Source organism: Triticum dicoccoides, chromosome 5B, assembly GCF_002162155.2.
Source record: "Triticum dicoccoides isolate Atlit2015 ecotype Zavitan chromosome 5B, WEW_v2.0, whole genome shotgun sequence".
Classification (NCBI taxonomy): domain Eukaryota; kingdom Viridiplantae; phylum Streptophyta; class Magnoliopsida; order Poales; family Poaceae; genus Triticum; species Triticum dicoccoides.
In genome coordinates, this window is record NC_041389.1 from 392,092,960 (window position 1) to 392,114,689 (window position 21,730).

A 21,730-nucleotide genomic window follows, 5' to 3' on the forward strand; every position below is an offset into this window, starting at 1 on the left:
ACTTTGAATGTACTCCCAAGCAACCCATGATTTGGTTCAAAGTAACAATGCAACTGTACAACAGGTAAGCAACCTAGCTTCAAGCTAGTTGAGATGTCCTATTGACTTGTGAGATATGCATCAATGAACATGGGTAACCTTGAGAACAGGTTACAGATATCAACATAAATAGGGTTTGGATAAATGCCATTTCATTCAACATGTCAAGTCACCACCTTGACATAAATAGTTCTCTTCCACACACACATGCACCGAGATTGTAAAATTTCTGGACATAGTTTAAGTAGCACCTCCCAACTGTCCATGACCGTGGACACGGCTATTCGAATAGTTTGACACTCTACAGAGGTTGCGCGCTTTACCCACAAGATTCGGGAAGCTTTTGTGTCATCCACGATCCCGCGGTACCTCAAGTACTCGGGGCAAGCACCCGATCATTACCTTTCCCTAGACGACACTAACATAGGGTCCACTCGTTGATACACGGCCCTTTTCACATTATTACGCATACACGAAGGGACCAATGGTGTGTCCGGTGCCCTGTGAAAACAGTCATGGCCGCCTATCCAAACACGACCCCGTCCCGAGAGTGACCTCAAGTCACCCCCGTCACTGGTAATGTGGGCACCATGCTAGTATCAGCCTAAGTAATCAATAATGCCCCGTCCCATAAAGGGGTAGAGTGGTTGCACATGTTTGGTTGGGACGGTAGTCACACATAAATCTAATCCATCATTTTACTCACACACACCAAAAGCTCTCTTTGGTACACCACTTCTTCCTCAAGTGGTGCCTTAGTTCAACATCTCCCAAGGGCATTAGGGGCACCCGATGGGGTTTTCGAAAGAATGTAACCACGAAGAGTTCATGGTACACATGCATCATTATGCATCAACTAGTCTCTTGACGATGCAATCATGAACAAGGTAAGGTCATCAGTAGGGGTATGCATCATGGGGTGGTTCAAAACAAGTTTACCACCGTCATATTTCATCATCATGCAATCGGAAAAGGGGTACCGAGGAACAAGAGGGGTGTCATGGTCAAAGGGTTGCTTGCCTTGACTGGCTCGTTCTTCGAGGTCTTCAAATCCTTCTCCTCCTTCTTATTCAGCAACTTCGTCAAATACGGGATCTAAACATCGCAAGAAAATAACGGAAAAATAAGACAATAATAAAACAGAAAAGTCAAAGTGCTCAGAAAAATGTCAACTTATTTTTGTAAAATACTAGGGTGAAAACCAAGGTTGGAAAAAGCGGTAGGCGTAAGCGAGGTGGTTGGCCTTCGCCTAGTGCCTAGTCGGTGCCTAAGCGTCCTAGGCGCGGCCTAGGCGGTAATATAGTTTTGCTCGCAGTGTATTTGCGATTATTAGATGGGTGTTGATATTCGTTTAGGGCATATAAATAAGTTAATAATCGTCTACTGCCATTGGAATATAACCCGTTTGGCATATCAGTGCAGTGTGTGGCATGATTTCTTGCTTGGGTAGGCAATTCCTTGCTTGCCCTGCCTAGACCTCCATTTATGCCCTAGGCGAGGCGTTTGGCCATTACCTAGCGCCTAGGCGTGCCTAAGCGCCTCCTAGGCACTGCCTTTTCCAACAGAGGTGAAAACTAAGAAGGGAAAAATTCTTAGTTTTGGATTTGGAGTGGCATAACAGGAGAAATGGATTTACAAAGGTATATTAAATGCTTAAAATCTCATTTAAATATTTACAGGGAAGAAAAGGTTGTTGGATTTGAATGAAAGTTGCACCATTAAATAGGTAGGATTATTACAAGAATTTAGGAGTTGGAATTATTGCATTTGGACTATTATTTAATCCTGTGGAATTTTTGCAACTTTGACACAAAAGAAAAAGGAAAAGGAGCACTGTGCCTGCCGGGCCAGAACAGCTGCAGCGCAGCAGGCCCAGCCAGAGAGGCGGCCCAGCGCACTGGTGCACGCACGCGCGCCAGGTTTAAACCTGACGGACGGGGCCCAGGCGTTAGCAAGAGAGAGAGGCAAGGGAGAAGACAGGCTGACAGGCGGGGCCTGCTTGTCATCCCTAACCCTGCGACAGAGGGCCGGCGAGCTCACCGGCGACGTTTCCGGGCACGGCGGGGTGAGCTGATGGCACCATTGGGCTCCTCGTTGTGTCGCCATTCGGGTGGTGCCAGAGTTGGCCGGAGGGGAGCAGGGGTTCGCCGGCGACGAGGTTCGCGGCGGAGGAGCGTTGGGCGGTGGTTGTTCCGGTCGACTCCGGCTGCAAATGAGGCGGGGGAGAGAGGGGAAATGATTAGTGGGAGGAGGCGGTTTCAGATCGGGGCAAAGGAGGAGAGGGGGAGGCCTGTACCTCGCGAACTCCGGCGAGCTGAAGCGGCGGAGCTCGAGCTCGACGTCGAGCTCGGGTGCTTCTGGAGAGGATTGGGTGGTTCAGGGGGGTGTTTTGGAGCTGCAAATGTCGACTGGTGAGGAGAGGAGGGCTCGGGGAGGTCTTATATATTCGGGCCAGGGCTTGCCGTGGACCAATGCGCCGGCGAGGTTGTTGCCATTGCTGTATGTCACGGGGGCTCAAATGGGCGTGTCCGGGGTGTTTGTGGAGGTGTTCTATGCCCATAGGAAGGGAGAGAAGGAGCGGGGAAGCGTCAGGGCAGCGCGCGTGTGAGCGTGCTCATTGGAGCTCTCGGGCGGCCATGGTGCGCGTGCGAGCAGGGGCAGGAGACAGATGGGAAGAAGGGGGCCGACCAGCTGCCATGTCTCGGAAGTCGAGGCATCTCGTCGGGCGCTGGCCGGAGGTGGTTGGCAGGGGCATCTACAGTGCGGGAGCGCACTGTAGCGCGCTCTAGAGCGTGCAAAATGGCCGGCATGCCATTTTTTGGCAAAGTGGGCACGGCCAAGCATGTCTGGTAGCTCTAGGGAGGAGTAAAGAATGAGGGGAAAGCCTTGGATGCCATGGATGGCCAGTAGGAGAGGAGTGGGGTTGAGAGAGAGGGGGAAATGGGCTGTCCAGAGAGAGAAAGTGGGGTTTTACCCATCCAATAATTGAGCTGTGGATTTGCCATTCTTACTGGAGGTGCAAGGGGACTAGGAGGGGCTGTGGTAAAAAGTGGAGCTCATGGAGATTAGTGGAAGAGCCCCAAATAGGGTTTTTAGTTAACATGCAAAAGGTGTTTGATATGGTTTTGGGGTACTTGCACTAATTTACTTCTTGTGGCACTTGGCAGGGGTGTTTGTCATGACAAAATGATAGGGAAAAAGGAAGATGAGCTCATTTGGAAGAGTTTGCTAATGAAACTTTGGCAAACCCTAGAAATTAGCATAAATGAACTTGTGTAGATCTAGTCAATCAAATCACTTCTCCTTGATGCACCACTTGGTGTAGTGTCCTCATTTGGTCATGTGAACATGCTCACAAAACTTGGGGTCATGGAGAGAAAGTTGGTAGTACAAAGTTGTTCAAATTTGATTCTGGTCAGTGAGGGTTGAGGCACTTTGATCAAGATATCATTTTCTCCAACTTGTGCCATTTGGTCTAGATACATTATTAGACCATTGGAGCATGTGCACCAAGTTTGAGAACATTTGGACATGTTTGGCAATGTAGAGTTGCTCAAACTTCAAAATGGACAGAAATGGTCTTGAAGAGATTTGGTGATGTTATGTTGTTCTCCAAGACCTGAGGCTTGGCAAGATCATCCCATATGTCATATGTGACATGCTAGAAGTTTCTTGGAATTTTTAGAGAATATTTCCTTTGTAAATATTTCAAAAGGTTGAAATATCCAGAAAGGGTTTTTGAGGGGTTTGACCAATATTTTGTACATGACCATGTGTTGAAACTCTTATATATGGACAATATATGTCCACTGAGTTTCCCTAAATTTTCACAAATATTTTGAAAATGTTAAAATAATTTTAACCTATTAAAGACCATTTCTGGCCTAAAGAAAAAGCCTTTAAATAAAATAGCAAAATGACTTTTAAAATTATACTTTTGTGGTTTTGGGGAGTCCTATACCTAATAGGAATCAAATATACTCTTTGAAAGATTTTTCATACCCCAAATCAAGTACTTGCAGTGCAAACCTCAATTCAGGGGTTTTTGGAAAACTAAATTTAGAAAATACTTTTTGGCCAAATTATTTTTGTAAGAAAATTCTATATTGTACTATACACATGGTATGATCATTGGGTAGAAGTTTTGGATCAAGTAAAGGAAGTATAGAAGGTGAAGCTATGTTGAATGTCAAGAGCACTTGAAAACACAGAGAGAAAACCAACTCAAATAAAAAGTCAAATAGTGCAAAAGTTTTTGTCAAACCACAGTTTATCATGATTTTATCATCTTAAGTGTTGTGCCATGAAAATCAGGGTGTGACACATGTGCCACTTGATGTATGTTTTGGTGACCAACTTGCGGGTCCCGCCCATGAACCTATGCATAGGGGTTGGCACACGTTCTTGACTCTCCGGTAGAAACTTTGGGGCACTCTTTGAAGTACTTTGTGTTGGTTGGATGAATCTGAGATTGTGTGATGCATATCATATAATCATGCCCATGGATACTTGAGGTGACAATGGAGTATCTAGGTGACATTAGGGTTTTGGTTGATTTGTGTCTTAAGGTGTTATTCTAGTACGAACTCTTTTATAGATCAATCCAAAAGAATAACTTTGAGGTGGTTTCGTACCCTACCATAATCTCTACGTCTGTTCTCTGCTATTAGTGGCTTCGTAGTGACTCTTTGTTGCATGTTGAGGGCTTGTTATATGATCTATCTATGTTATTATTGTTGAGAGAACTTGCACTAGTGAAAGTATGAACCCTAGGCCTTGTTTCCTATCATTGCAATACCGTTTACGCTCACTTTTATCATTAGTTACCTTGCTGTTTTTATATTTTCAGATTACAAATACCTATATCTACCATCCATATTGCACATGTATCACCATCTCTTCGCCGAACTAGTGCACCTATACAATTTACCATTGTATTGGGTGTGTTGGGGACACAAGAGACTCTTTGTTATTTGGTTGCAGGGTTGCTTGAGAGAGACCATCTTCATCCTACGCCTCCTACGGATTGATAAACCTTAGGTCATCCACTTGAGGGAAATTTGCTACTGTCCTACAAACCTGTGCACTTGCAGGCCCAACAACATCTACAAGAAGAAGGTTGTGTAGTAGACATCATACGCCACACCCCTCTCGATGAACAGGACCTCCGTTTCGACCGTAGTGTTCCAACACAAATCCGTTTCGTCCGTTTTGCAGTACGCCACACTCCTCCCGATCAACAGGACCCCCGTTTCAATCCTAGGAGGTTCGTTTCCTCTGTTTTGCGGTACGCCAGACCCCTCCCGATGAACAAGATCCCGTTTCAAACGTGGCCGGTAGAACACAAGGCCGTTTCCTCTGTTCTGCGGTACACCAGGCCTCGTTTCCATCGCCTGTTCCGTCCAAGCCCTCCCGATGAACACGAAGATGCATTCTGTTCCGACCCAGCCGGTTGGCTCCCCATGAACACGACGACGAGGTTGTTTCTCCGTTCCGACCGAGCCATGTACACGAGCCCTGGCCGTACGTATGCATGAGTACGCATTCGAGACCCCGCCCGTATGTACGTACGTGGCCGTATTTTCTTTCTTGCACTATGGCCGCTGTACGTACATGTACATGCTACGTGTGCGCCTCTACATCCACCAGTATGTACGTACACGTTCGCGACCAGAATGACAACGCTACGTATGCTTCGACCAGGTGGGTCCCGACTGTCAGGCACTTCCTTGCGTGCGAAGATGTAGCTGGTGGGTCCCAGCAGTCAGGGGGGCGAATCGTTTTTTTTTGCCCGGACGCACTTCCTTGCGTGCGAAGATGTAGCTGGTGGGTCCCAGCAGTCAGGGGGCAAATCATTTTTTTGCCCGTAATATGGACGCACTTCCTTGCGTGCGAAGATGTAGCTGGTAGGTCCCAGCAGTCAGGGGGAAACGTTTTTTTCGCGAAATATGGTGGCCCGTCCGGTGGGTCCCTGCTGTCAGGTGGCGGAATAATTATTTTGCACGTAATAAGGAGGCACTTCCTTGCGGCTGCCGTGGACCCAGCTGTCAGCCTCTCCATGTACAGTACTCTTCCGATGGAAGTCGGTCATTGACCACATTGACCACGGCGCGCCGAGAGCACCACGACGTTGGATGACGGCGAGGCCTAGGAAGGGGACGATGCGGAGCTGGAGAAGACGTAGCAGTGGATGCCCACACGAAGAGGAGTACGAGGGTTCACTGGTTCGGCTGCGGTGTGAGGTTGTCGTCGTCGTAGAATAACAGGGGGTGTGGGTTAGTAGAGGGATGGCCTGGCCAGCGGTGGGAGTAGTAGGGGGCGGTGAGGCCTCCGCGGCATCACAACCGGCCACGAGAGGCAGGAGTACGCGACACGACCGGCGTTGGTTTGGGCGGCTGGAGCAAGAAGACCAGAGGTTGAAGAAGCACTACGGCTATTGGATGAACATCGTACGGTAACAGGAGCTAGAATCGTTCATATTGACTAAGTTGACAAAGCCCTCCATCCCCGTCAACTTGGTAGGCCCACATGTCAGCCTCCCACTATACTGGGTTCCAGCTGGCAGGGAGAGTATTCATTTTTTGTGCATAATAAGGAGGCACTTCCTTGCGTGCAAAGATAGCTGGTGGGTCCGACCTGTCAGCGGGGGGCACCTTTTTTCATGAAATACAGAGGCCCTTCCGGTGGGTCCCAGATGTCAGGTGGAGAAATCATTATTTTGCGCGTAATAATGAGGCATTTCCTTGTGTGCGGTCGTGGACCCAGCTGTCAGCCTCTCCACGCACAGTCTACTTCCGATGGTGTCGTTCATTGACCATGTTGACCACACCGCACCGAGCGCATCCAAGGTGGTGGACGACGGCGAGGCCCCGGACAGCAATGAGCCAGAGATGGGAAGACGCGGGAGTAGAGTCTCAGACGGAGAGGTGTACGAGGGTTAACAGGTTCTAGTGCGATGTGGTTCGGCAGTTAGTGGAGAAGAACAGGAGGTGTGGAGGGGTGAAGGGATGGCCTGGCCAACGGTGGAGTAGCGCTTCATAGCGAAGCGTGCTAAGCAGAGCTGCTAGCAGCAAGAGGCGGGAGGTGGTCCCGGCGGTGCTGGAGGAAAAAGACGAGAGATTGAAGATGGATGCTAGTCGTTGGATGTAAATCCAACGGCTAACATGTCAGAATCATTTGTTGACTAAATTGACAACGGCTAACATTTTTTTAGAATTTATAGTCTTTTTTTTGCGCGGTAGAATTTACTGTCAATTTGATCTTTTTTTGAATTACAGTCCATTAGCTGGGCTGGGTGAACAAATAATGTAGCGTCCATGCGGCCCATTTATTTTATTTCCTAAAAAATTACATGCCATTTGCACTTTCTCGAAATACACGATTTTGCTGGGCTGATTCTAATTATAATGTTGGGTTGGGCCAGCAATGTTATCAAAAAATAAAAAGGGGCTGAGCATTTTTATAAATATATTTAAATAATAAGTGATATTATTACATTTGTCCTTAAATCTTACCAAGCTTTTGTACACAATCACTAGGATTTTCGTGCCAAAACAATCCAGGATTTTATTGTTAAGAAATTATTTTTATAAGTTAATAAGATATGGGATATTGTTTTCTTACATATGTAAGTATCTGTTAAATATATGATGACAATCAAAATAATATATAATAACATATAAAATAATATATATATATAATATAGTTAGAAGGGAAACATAAGTTGGACCTGGCGTTCCTATTCTTATATAGAAAAATAGAACAGACCTCTGCGTTTTCTTCAAAAAAATACATAAATTGGGCTCCCGATATTCAAGAAAAATAAAACCTCGGATGGGAGGTCCACAGGTCGGCCGATACATGACGGCCCTCAAGAAAATACAAACAGGACTATGGACCTCCCATCCGAGGTCGTGGGTTGCGCATGTTAAAAATGAAAGCCTAGACGGGGCAGCCCAAAACCCAGCTGATACTTGCTGCCCCAGTGATAATAAATGATACCTGCCAGCTCCCCGACTTCGTTGTGAATTTATCTCCTATAGTAACTATGTTGAAGCACCTAAAAAATGTAACTATGTTGACAAACCCGTGGGCCCCAATGTCAGTATAGCATTAGGAGGAAGTTTTTTCGACGAGGCACTTGCTTGCGTACGGCCATATACTTGCTGGGTCCCGACTGTCCGCCTCTCCACGTACAGTCCTCTCCAGATTCCTCTCGTTTGTTCAGCATGTTCACAACGGGAGACAGCGGCGTCGCGGCGAGCGCACAAAGGCGTAGGAGGGGATCCAACCACCTGAGGAAGTGCCTTATTATTAATGAAACTACTAAACCAGCCTAGTGGCCAAGTGACACTACCCGATAGCTGTTCCGCCCGGGTTCGATTCCACCTGTGCAGGGAAAATATCTCCAAATTTTTTGCCTCTGCCTTTATTGACATGTGGGTCCCCATTGTCATCTACGCACACCACGTCCAACACTTGCCAAAACTTCGTCCCTCGTTTTCTCTGTGTTTCGCACACTCGACATTGTGTGGGCATTTTGACTGTGCATCATATGAAGATGTGCTATGCATGAATGTTCATCAGCATGATGTTAACTGGCTGGTAGTTCAATTTTTGATCATGAATAAAACTTCCAACATGATGTTAACCCTGTTTGAAAAGGCCGTGTTAATATAAATGCTTTGCCTATGAAAGTTGCAGTTTCTTATCCGAAACTGAACTTGCAGTTTCTTATCTGAAACAGAAACTTGCAGTTACTTCTCTGAGAATCACATTGTCTGCACTTTTATACTCCTATGAAACTACATTTTTTTAAGTGCTAAAAATAGATCTCTAGAATTCATAAAATACTTCATATGCTCAATACTGCAAATCTAAAATTCAAACGACATTCATATCTGAAAGTACTCTCAAAATACACAACACAAAACACAATTCACAACCTGCAAATACTGACAACCCTAAGCTCCTCCTGACAATTCACAACCTGCCCGACTATTGGGCTGGGGGCAGTCCCCTCGTATTCCTCGGCGGCAGACAGCCGCCCCGTGATACGATGTGAACGGCGAGGGAGAGGATGGCGGGGAAGCGTCATCGGGCCAACTGCTTTTCTCCTCTTGCAGTTGGGTTTGGTCGACGAAGAGTCCACCGGCTCACTCTGGCAAGACACCCTCACAAACGACACCCTGTAGATTCTCGAGCCTTCAATCTCTGGTGGATGCTCCATCTGGGATCGATACTCCCACCACCGCTCCCTCACGATCGAATTCGGTGAATCTGTTTGCTCCATGGCCCAGAGGAGCAGCTCTATGTACTCCCGCGCGACTCCCTCCGGGAGTATCGCCGCCTTTTCACTCTGTTGCAGATATTCGGCCATGGATGTCGCCGTCGCCGCTAGTTGGTCCTTAATGTCAAACCAAGACTGTATCTCCAACATCCTAGCTAGCTTCACAGGGTCACTGTCTGCGATCCTCACGTATCGGTTGTACTCCTCCATCGATCTACTTCTCCACAGCACCTTCACTCGCTGGCGGTGGTTTTTGAATGGAAGAGGATGTCACATCCCTAGCTTCAGGCATTGCTCTAGGTTAGCTTCATGTGTGCATCATGTCTATATTTTTGAAACTTGAACTGAGGAATATGGGAAGCCTCAAAACCCTAAATAAAAGAGGGGCAAGAAACCCTAGAAATCTTATTCATTGCTCCAAAAGGCTCTTCTTAAATGTTTGATAATTTTTGGTAAGGGTTCTGGTCCCAACCAAAATATTGAACATTTTTAAGGATTTATTTTTTGGGACTTTGAATTTAAATCATTAGCTATTTGAATTTGAATTATATTCATATAATTAGAATATAATTTCAAATATCCCTGAAATATTTTATAAGCTTTTGGAAAAGTCCATCTAGCAATATAAAATATTCAGTGGAGTTTTTGGCATTGTTTGAATCATTTTTAAATTCAAAACAGTGGCAAAAGAATTAAATAAAAACAAAACAGAACAGAAAAATATAACACAGAATTTACCTGGACCTTACCTGGCAACCCACCCACGCGGCCCGCTACTGTGCAGCCCAGCAGAAGCCGGCCCAGCCCACCACTACAGCCCTCCGTCGTCTTCCTCCCCTCGCCCCGAAGCTGCTGCGTGCTCGCACGCGCACGGCCGCGCGGCCACCTCCTGCTTGCCGACGAGCTTCTGGCCGCGTGGACGACCTCCGCAGGCCGTCCCGATCCCCCTTACCCCCCTCACTCTCCCGTGCACTTCTTCCCTCTCTCCCTGCTTCGCCTTCCTCGCCCCTCTCCCGAAGCAGAGCGCAGCCGTCGACGCCGTTCGCCGTAGCTGCAGCCACCGCCCTTCCCCCGCTCCCCCGACTAGCCCAGAGGCTCCGCCTCGACCCCCTCCTTCCTCCCCACCGACCCACGGCCCTCCGGAAGCCCTGCAACGCCGCCACCATCGTCGTTCCGTCGCCGGCCACCGAAGCTCACCGCCGTCGATTCGCCGCCTCCGACGCCTCCCCGAGCTCCCCGAGGCCACCGTCGCAACCCCGTGAGCTCCTCCGTCGTTTCCCCCTCCCCGCTTAGTCGCGCTCGCCCTCTAGCTGTCGTCTCCACTATGGCCGAACCTTCGCCGCCGCCGCACTCGTCGCCGGTGATGCTCCGGTGACCATTTGGTCCCGGGCATGCGCCCAACGCGCTCCCCGCATCGCGTGGAGCCTCCGTGGCACTTCGCCGCGCTTGTTTGCGCACCGCAGGCCCATCCCCACTTGCACCCGAGCTTCGGCCGCCGTCGAGCTTGTCGCCGGCACCACTCCGGCCACTTCCCGGCCGCGCCACCACCACAGTTGGATGCGGACGAGCGTCCGCATCCCGAAGCTGTGCTCCGCGCGCCAAACCGAGCCCTGTGGGCAAAACCCGAGGCTCGCCACCGCGGCTGGCCTCGCCGGCGTCAAGCCGCCGGTGGGGTTGACCCACGTTGACCACGGCAGGACCCTCCCCTGTGTCCATGACAGGTGGGGCCGGCCTGTTAGTTAGGTTAGGATTAGTGTTAACTAAAAATTAGTTAGACTAATTACACTGACATGCATGGCCCACAGGTCAGTTTGACCTGGACGGCGCCCGTTGACTTGCTGACGTCACTGTGAAGTCATGCTGACGCAGTAAATTCATTTCTGGATTTATTATTATTCAGAAATTCCAGAAAATTGTATAAACTTCAATAATTCATAGAAAATTAACCGTAACTCCAAATTAAATAATTTATATATGAAAAATTATCAGAAAAATTCAAGGAATCCATCTGTACCATTTTCATGCATGTTAGAACAACTTATAGCTGCTGTTTAGCACAAATCAATTAAAGGGCATTTATTTAATCACATATGGAGTTTGAATTTGAATTTTATATTCAAACCAACTTCATTTAATCTGTTGCTAGTTGCATTAGCCCAACACACATTCATCTTGCCATGTCATGATCATGCATCATATTGTGCATTGCATTGATTGTGTTCCCTTCTGTGTTGCCGGTATTTGTCCCCTCTCGATAGACGTGATACCGATGATGTGATCGTTGACACTGATGAAGACTCAATGCTATCTTCAGAAGTGCCAGGCAAGCAAAACCCCCTTGTTCATTCCGATACAATCCTACTCTCTCGCTCCTGCTCTCTTTTACTGCATTAGGACAACAACGATTCATCTGTTACTTGCTGCGGTAGCTGAACCCCTTTATCCTTTGCATGACCTGTCATTCCACAGTAAATAGATGAAACCCACTAGTATGAGTAGGAATTGTTTGAGCCCTGATGTGCCTACTCATTCATGCTTGTTTGTCATGCCTGCTACTGCTTAGAGTTGAGTCAGGTCTGATTCATCGGGGATGAATCAGAGGCGGGTGAACATGTCCTACTGTGTGTGAGCTAAGTGTGTGAACACGATTTGGTAAAAGGTGTCGGTGAGAGGCCATGTAGGAGTACATGGTGGGTTGTCTCATTGAAGCCGTCCTCAGGAACTGAGTTCTGTGTTTGTGATCCATGATTCAGCTACTACCATACATTGGGCCCTGAAATATGACCCTGCTCGACTTCTTATTCACCCTTGTCCTCTGTCCAGGAGTTGCAAGTAGTTTCTGGTGTTTGTAGTATGCTGGAGGCCGTGGACAGCACTGACCGTAGGGGTGGGCTGTGATGCGGTAGGCACGTGGCCGGGTATACCGGGCGCCCGTTTGGTGTCACGGAACCCTGTTCACATCGTTTGGGGCTGTGAGCGAAACTTCGGCCGGATCTCCTCATGGATGGAACCCGAATAGGCGATAAACCTGGACTAGAGACTTAGGTGTTTAGGTAGGTCGTGGTCTACACCCACGTCGGCTTTCGCTTGAAGTCTGCCGAGCACATGTCGTGTGCAGACGCTAAGTGGTGGAAACATGTATGAAGAAGTACACCCCTGCAGGGTTAACATCATCTATTCGAATAGCTGTGTCCGCGGTAAAGGACTTCTGGGTTGCTTATATCAGTTCATAGACAAGTGAAAGTGGATACTTTAAAATGCGCAAGATAAGCGTGAGTGCTATGGATGGCGTTCTCGTAGGGAGACGGGAGCGGATCCATAGTGGTGTATTGATATGGTGAATATGTGGACTCGTGTGCGCCACCTCAAAAGAGTTACTTGCAGTCGTAGTTCAGGATAGCCACCGAGTCAAAGCTGGCTTGCTGCAGTTAAACCCCACCATCCCCTTTGTTGACAATGATGCATATGTAGTTAGTTCTGATGTAAGTCTTGCTGGGTACATTTGTACTCACGTTTGCCTATTTTATGTTTTTGCAGAGAGACTTCGGTCTCACTAGTAGTTCCACGTGGACTTCGACGTTTAGCTTGTTACCTCAGCTACGATCTTGTGCCCTCGGCAGTATCTGGTAGATAGTCAGGCTTCTCAGCCTTTTTCATTTATAGTTGTCTGTACTCAGACATGTTAAGCTTCCGCATGTGCTTTGACTTGTATGCTCTGATTGTTGGGTCATGAGACCCATGATTGTAATATCTCGCTCCTCGGAGCCTATTTGAATAAATTACTTGAGTCGTAGAGTCATGTTGTGATGCCATGTTGTATTTGCACATATCGAGCATATTGTGTGTATGCTATTGAAATGCTTGGTATGTGTGGGATCTGACCATCTAGTTGTTTATCTTTAGTAGCCTCTCTTACCGGGAAATGTCTCCTAGTGTTTCCACCGAGCCATGGTAGCTCGCTACTGCTCCGGAACACTTAGGCTGGCCGGCATGTGTCCTTCTTCGTTCCTGTGTCTGTCCCTTCGGGGAAATGTCACGCGATGAATACCGGAGTCCTGTTAGCCCGCTACAGCCCGGTTCACCGGAGTCCTGCTAGCCCAGTGCTACAGCCTGGATTCACTCGCTAATGACCGACACGTTCGATGCTGGGTCATGGATGCCTGTCCCTGTAAGTCTGTGCCACTTTGGGTTTACGACTAGCCATGTCAGCCCGGGCTCCTTATCATATGGATGCTAGCGACTCCGTCATATACGTGTGCCAAAAGGCGCAAACGGTCCCGGGCCAAGGTAAGGCGACACCTGTGGGAATACCGTGCGTGAGGCCACAAAGTGATATGAGGTGTTACATGCTAGATCGATGTGACATTGAGTCGGGGTCCTGACAGCGTTGGTATCAGAGCTTGACTGCCTGTAGGATTACCAAGCCAAACTGGTCGAAGTTGAGTCTAGAAAATTCTTTAGTTATATAAGGGAATTGATTGTGGGATGGAACGTAAGGCTCTTTTTACTCCTTATACCTCATGCCCTTCTGATCTGAGTCATCTTATCTTTCCTGCGGGGATTAAGAACTAGGCTATCTCTTCTTTCTATTAGGATCACGTGTTACTAATCAGTAGACTTATAAGATTGTTGGATTTAAGTCTCAGTTCAGTTCCTACTACTTCCGTATGTTAATTGTTGATCTCGGAACCTTGATATTGTGCTTCTGAGTGGTTATGCCACCATTTTTGTGAATGTCTCAAGTCTTTTCTGAGCATTTACAGCCGTTATGCTGTCCGAGTCATTCCAGGTTTCTAAATAGTCTGATGCATTTGCAAAATCCTTTCCCTCTGGTTTCGATGCTCCTTTATGCCAGCTCAATCACACTAATTGTTGAGTTGAGGTATTCTACTGCCTCGACCTTTATGTTGGAATAATTATTATGACCCTAGGTGTCTCAGGGGATCATCTAGTAATTTAGCCATGATTTGTGTTCCCAGTGTGATGATTCTGGCCATCATTCTCGAAAGCATCCCGTGATGCTACTTAGTAATAGGTATTCTGTTCCTGGGTTCTTGAACCCGAGATTCACTCTACTTACTTCATGTTGATAGTGTTTGCTAGTTCCTTCAGGATATTAGTAACTTTGCGATAGTCCTCGAGGTCCGTGGTATTTCCTTCTTTCAAATACTATGAACCGCTTATGGCAGATGTTTATTGGATCAAAAGATCACAATTAGAGTACTCTTGAGGAGTTCTCCATTCATAAATCGTGACTCTGCCAGTTCTACCTTTCTGCATGGGTTATCCGGAAGAAATATGTTGAACTTGGTTCGACATACTAATCTATGCATCCACAACTCAGAAAGTTATATGTTCTTTTGAGTTGTTCTCTTTAGTTGCATTCTGACCCTCGTCTATCAATCGATAGTCAAGAGTATGCGTGCGTTCGTTCATCGATGCCTATGACTCTTGTGGTCTGTCAAGCCATTCTATTTCGGAATGACTAGGAGAAACAAACTCCAGTACCTCCTCCATATTTAGGATTGGGTCAAAGTAGTTGTGTTCCACAGATCAAGTTACAATTCAGCTTCTGGTCTGCTCTACCCTGAAGTATTACCTTCTTTATGACAGGAATTTCCTGAGAATTGCACCACCTTTTGTGAATTCTTGACATAGTGATACTTCTCGCCATCCTTTTTCATTCCTCGGTTCCGTGTTGTTGCAGCCGGAGTGCCGACAAGTGAATCATGGTGTGTGAAATCAATACTCCCAGCAACCTCGTTGCTTGGTAGCTAAAGGATAATAATTTCATTTTTAGCGTGTTGGTTTTTGAATCATCCTTCTAAGACTGATCGTGCTACCTAGTCCTTATTTCGGTGCACCCCTCGATTGATGAGTTAGGATCTTGTCAAGTCCTCAGTCATTTGATCATATCGTCTTGCCCTCAAAAGCGAGATTGTTCTCGAGCTTAGTAACATATCGGTGGTTCGTGATTTTCCGAAGATCTTCTCGGAAGTATCACCAGGTCGTCACCTGACCGTTATGTTAAGCCCGTGATCAAGTTGGTTTCTTATGAACCACCTTCTTTCCAAGAATCGGTGTTAGATATCCCTGAGCTAGTTGGTTAAGCTGGACAACAACTTGGAGAGTTGGAAGATAAAAGCTTGTCTGACTTAGTTCGTTCCAAAGGGATATTCTTGTGTAGTGTGTGTTGAAGAAAGATGATATCTTCATCGATTGGTCCCTGTGATCAGTTGTTGGACCTATTGTCTTACCCCATCTATAATTTGAGTATGGGCTATCATCCAATCAGACCAGAACCAACGATATTCGTAATGTTGTCTTACTCGTGGTTGATCCCTCGAGCATACACCATTATATATTTTGGGTCTGACCAATGCTAACACTTGTTCTCTTAACTATGGAATTCCTTTTAAAGGGAAACCCGGAAGAATTGTTGTTGAGCCCATTGACAACATCCTTATCTCCTCCATGATTTTGTTGAACATTAAGCTAGTGTTGGAAACTTTTGAAAGCATTTCTTCATGCTAACTCATGAAGTATTTGTTTGATGAAAGGAGTGACTTCCTCTTATACACGTGCATTTGGTGAAAGTTGCCGCCGTGGATTTGAGAAAGTTAGTTTTGCTTCCTCTGGAATCATCCCAAGTCAGTCATGCATACGTGCGAAGTATTCTGTGGTCTGGAGACTTGCAACCTTCATTCCATATGTGTTCCGAGCACACCAAGCCACTGATTGAGTTGTTCAAAGATAGAGGAGTCTGTCCAAGGTGAACTCTTTGGACTTCCACGCGTGGAGACTTCGATGTCATTAATGGTGGTTCCCCACCTGAACTCGGTAGTGTTTTATTATAAGACTACCACGTGGTCATGCTTGTCTGGGACAACGTGTTCACATGTTTATAGCAGAACCAGCTCATGTTTTGGAGCTTGCTATCGTAGTTCATCTCCCGAGAATCCCGCAACGTCATCTCGTCGATTTGTGTTGCAAACTTTCATTTTTCTTCCTAAGACTCGATGAGCCTGGAATATCCTAACACCAACCAGAGCTGAATCTCAGGCAGATATGATGGTTGGAACATTTCCCTAAGAACTATAATATTGGTCTCTCGATAACCGGTAAGGTGGATGTCGTGGCCAACACACCTATCCGGTAGACCTATTATTTTAGTATCTTGTTTGAGGAAGTTGGCCACCCCCCCCATAGGGATTTCGTAGGATTTACTCCCTAGTTGCCCCTATGGATTTTTGTGTTCCCGAAGTCCGACCTTTTACTTGATGTTCTAGATACCAGACCATTTCTATGAATGGGTTACACTAGCACATCAAGGAGAACATTAGAAGCGGAGTGCTAAATGTCTCTCGGTCGATCATCCAGATTTTGTTCCTTGGCTTCGCTAAGGTGTAATCTGAGAAGGTGTTATCCTCCTTTGCATCTGCATCGTCCATCGCTATTCATCATGGTAGTATGTTGTGTTGCCAGGATCCTTGACACAGATGTTGGTAAAACCTTGATGATTGTGGAAATGCTCAAGTTCTTGAGAGCACGCACAAGCACTACGTGTTATCATCATCTCTAACTGGGATTCCTCTCAGTTTCCTTGGCAAATGCTATGACCTTTTCAAACGGTGAATTCACTCTCTTTTGTTGGGTTCTTCCCCAGTTACCAGAATCATTCCCAGCATTTGCATTTTGTTCCCAGCTTGCACCGTCAATGTGCCATTCTACCATGGGTCTCTTCCATTTCCGGTGATAAGCAAAATTCATCCATTACGTTGTCTTCAACAAGGTAATCCACATCATCCAAGTCCAAGTATGCCATTCTACCGACCCCGCCAATCGATTGCTGTGATTTGCCTTAGGCTGATATAGAGAGTCTTAACGATCTCTATATCAAAGGTAATTCTTTTTGCCACTTAAGATAATAATCTACGAATCACCCCCCTCCAGGATGTTTCGTCGTGGTATCATGGCAACTCAACTCCTCGCTACATGGACAATCGTTTACCACCTTTTTAAGTGTGGAATTGTTGTCCACCTAGTGAACCTTCGTCATCCGTTTCTTTCCACCCCTCTGGATGTGTATCCCGTGTCTCAACCCGAGAGATGGTTCTATGTCTCATTCCGTGAGTTAATCCTGAGTTGTTCGATCTTCGAGAAGATCGACCCTTCTAGAGTCTCCTTCTTCTCTCCAGGTCATGTTAGCAGGATTTCTCAGAGCAAGACATCAAGGCAATGATGGTGATCGAATCAACGCTTTGATAAAGTGCACCCTGGATCGTGAAGATTGTGCTAGTTTGCGTTCCCCTTTCACCCTACCCTACGCTTGAATCTCGAGACGAGATTCTTGTTTAGTGGGGGTGAGTTGTCACATCCCTAGCTTCAGGCATTGCTCTAGGTTAGCTTCATGTGTGCATCATGTCTATATTTTTGAAACTTGAACTGAGGAATATGGGAAGCCTCAAAACCCTAAATAAAAGAGGGGCAAGAAACCCTAGAAATCTTATTCATTGCTCCAAAAGGCTCTTCTTAAATGTTTGATAATTTTTGGTAAGGGTTCTGGTCCCAACCAAAATATTGAACATTTTTAAGGATTTATTTTTTGGGACTTTGAATTTAAATCATTAGCTATTTGAATTTGAATTATATTCATATAATTAGAATATAATTTCAAATATCCCTGAAATATTTTATAAGCTTTTGGAAAAGTCCATCTAGCAATATAAAATATTCAGTGGAGTTTTTGGCATTGTTTGAATCATTTTTAAATTCAAAACAGTGGCAAAAGAATTAAATAAAAACAAAACAGAACAGAAAAATATAACACAGAATTTACCTGGACCTTACCTGGCAACCCACCCACGCGGCCCGCTACTGTGCAGCCCAGCAGAAGCCGGCCCAGCCCACCACTGCAGCCCTCCGTCGTCTTCCTCCCCTCGCCCCGAAGCTGCTGCGTGCTCGCACGCGCACGGCCGCGCGGCCACCTCCTGCTTGCCGACGAGCTTCTGGCCGCGTGGACGACCTCCGCAGGCCGTCCCGATCCCCCTGACCCCCCTCACTCTCCCGTGCACTTCTTCCCTCTCTCCCTGCTTCGCCTTCCTCGCCCCTCTCCCGAAGCAGAGCGCAGCCGTCGACGCCGTTCGCCGTAGCTGCAGCCACCGCCCTTCCCCCGCTCCCCCGACTAGCCCAGAGGCTCCGCCTCGACCCCCTCCTTCCTCCCCACCGACCCACGGCCCTCCGGAAGCCCTGCAACGCCGCCACCATCGCCGTTCCGTCGCCGGCCACCGAAGCTCACCGCCGTCGATTCGCCGCCTCCGACGCCTCCCCGAGCTCCCCGAGGCCACCGTCGCAACCCCGTGAGCTCCTCCGTCGTTTCCCCCTCCCCGCTTAGTCGCGCTCGCCCTCTAGCTGTCGTCTCCACTATGGCCGAACCTTCGCCGCCGCCGCACTCGTCGCCGGTGATGCTCCGGTGACCATTTGGTCCCGGGCATGCGCCCAACGCGCTCCCCGCATCGCGTGGAGCCTCCGTGGCACTTCGCCGCGCTTGTTTGCGCACCGCAGGCCCATCCCCACTTGCACCCGAGCTTCGGCCGCCGCCGAGCTCGTCGCCGGCACCACTCCGGCCACTTCCCGGCCGCGCCACCACCACAGTTGGATGCGGACGAGCGTCCGCATCCCGAAGCTGTGCTCCGCGCGCCAAACCGAGCCCTGTGGGCAAAACCCGAGGCTCGCCACCGCGGCTGGCCTCGCAGGCGTCAAGACGCCGGTGGGGTTGACCCACGTTGACCACGGCAGGACCCTCCCCTGTGTCCATGACAGGTGGGGCCGGCCTGTTAGTTAGGTTAGGATTAGTGTTAACTAAAAATTAGTTAGACTAATTACACTGACATGCATGGCCCACAGGTCAGTTTGACCTGGACGGCGCCCGTTGACTTGCTGACATCACTGTGAAGTCATGCTGACGCAGTAAATTCATTTCTGGATTTATTATTATTCAGAAATTCCAGAAAATTGTATAAACTTCAATAATTCATAGAAAATTAACCGTAACTCCAAATTAAATAATTTATATATGAAAAATTATCAGAAAAATTCAAGGAATCCATCTGTACCATTTTCATGCATGTTAGAACAACTTATAGCTGCTGTTTAGCACAAATCAATTAAAGGGCATTTATTTAATCACATATGGAGTTTGAGTTTGAATTTTATATTCAAACCAACTTCATTTAATCTGTTGCTAGTTGCATTAGCCCAACACACATTCATTTTGCCATGTCATGATCATGCATCATATTGTGCATTGCATTGATTGTGTTCCCTTCTGTGTTGCCGGTATTTGTCCCCTCTCGATAGACGTGATACCGATGATGTGATCGTTGACACTGATGAAGACTCAATGTTATCTTCAGAAGTGCCAGGCAAGCAAAACCCCCTTGTTCATTCCGATAAAATCCCACTCTCTCGCTCCTGCTCTCTTTTACTGCATTAGGACAACAACGACATATTTGTTACTTGCTGCGGTAGCTGAACCCCTTTATCCTTTGCATGACCTGTCATTGCCACAGTAAATAGATGAAACCCACTAGCATGAGTAGGAGTTGTTTGAGCCCTGATGTGCCTACTAATTCATGCTTGTTTGTCATGCCTGCTACTGCTTAGAGTTGAGTCAGGTCTGATTCATCGGGGATGAATCAGAGGCGGGTGAACATGTCCTACCGTGTGTGAGCTAAGTGTGTGAACACGATTTGGTAAAAGGTGTCGGTGAGAGGCCATGTAGGAGTACATGGTGGGTTGTCTCATTGAAGCCGTCCTCAGGAACTGAGTTCTGTGTTTGTGATCCATGATTCAGCTACTACCATACATTGGGCCCTGAAATATGACCCCGCTCGACTTCTTATTCACCCTTGTCCTCTGTCCAGGAGTTGCAAGTAGTTTCTGGTGTTTGTAGTATGCTGGAGGCCGTGGACAGCGCTGACCGTAGGGGTGGGCTGTGATGCGGTAGGCACGTGGCCGGGTATACCGGGCGCCCGTTTGGTGTCACGGAACCCTGTTCACATCGTTTGGGGCTGTGAGCGAAACTCTGGCCGGATCTCCTCATGGATGGAACCTGAATAGGCGATAAACCTGGACTAGAGACTTAGGTGTTTAGGTAGGTCGTGGTCTACACCCACGTCAGCTTTCGCTTGAAGTCTGCCGAGCACATGTCGTGTGCAGACGCTAAGTGGTGGAAACATGTATGAAGAAGTACACCCCTGCAGGGTTAACATCATCTATTCGAATAGCCATGTCCGCGGTAAAGGACTTCTGGGTTGCTTATATCAGTTCATAGACAAGTGAAAGTGGATACTTTAAAATGCGCAAGATAAGCGTGAGTGCTATGGATGGCGTTCTCGTAGGGAGACGGGAGCGGATCCATAGTGGTGTATTGATATGGTGAATATGTGGACTCGTGTGCGCCACCTCAAAAGAGTTACTTGCAGTCGTAGTTCAGGATAGCCACCGAGTCAAAGCTGGCTTGCTGCAGTTAAACCCCACCATCCCCTTTGTTGATAATGATGCATATGTAGTTAGTTCTGATGTAAGTCTTGCTGGGTACATTTGTACTCACGTTTGCCTATTTTATGTTTTTGCAGAGAGACTTCGGTCTCACTAGTAGTTCCACGTGGACTTCGACGTTTAGCTTGTTACCTCAGCTACGATCTTGTGCCCTCGGCAGTATCTGGTAGATAGTCAGGCTTCTCAGCCTTTTTCATTTATAGTTGTCTGTACTCAGACATGTTAAGCTTCCGCATGTGCTTTGACTTGTATGCTCTGATTGTTGAGTCATGAGACCCATGATTGTAATATCTCGCTCCTCGGAGCCTATTTGAATAAATTACTTGAGTCGTAGAGTCATGTTGTGATGCCATGTTGTATTTGCACATATCGAGCATATTGTGTGTATGCTATTGAAATGCTTGGTATGTGTGGGATCTGACCATCTAGTTGTTTATCTTTAGTAGCCTCTCTTACCGGGAAATGTCTCCTAGTGTTTCCACCGAGCCATGGTAGCTCGCTACTGCTCCGGAACACTTAGGCTGGCCGGCATGTGTCCTTCTTCGTTCCTGTGTCTGTCCCTTCGGGGAAATGTCACGCGATGAATACCGGAGTCCTGTTAGCCCGCTACAGCCCGGTTCACCGGAGTCCTGCTAGCCCAGTGCTACAGCCTGGATTCACTCGCTGATGACCGACACGTTCGATGCTGGGTCATGGATGCCTGTCCCTGTAAGTCTGTGCCACTTTGGGTTTACGACTAGCCATGTCAGCCCGGGCTCCTTATCATATGGATGCTAGCGACACCGTCATATACGTGTGCCAAAAGGCGCAAACGGTCCCGGGCCAAGGTAAGGCGACACC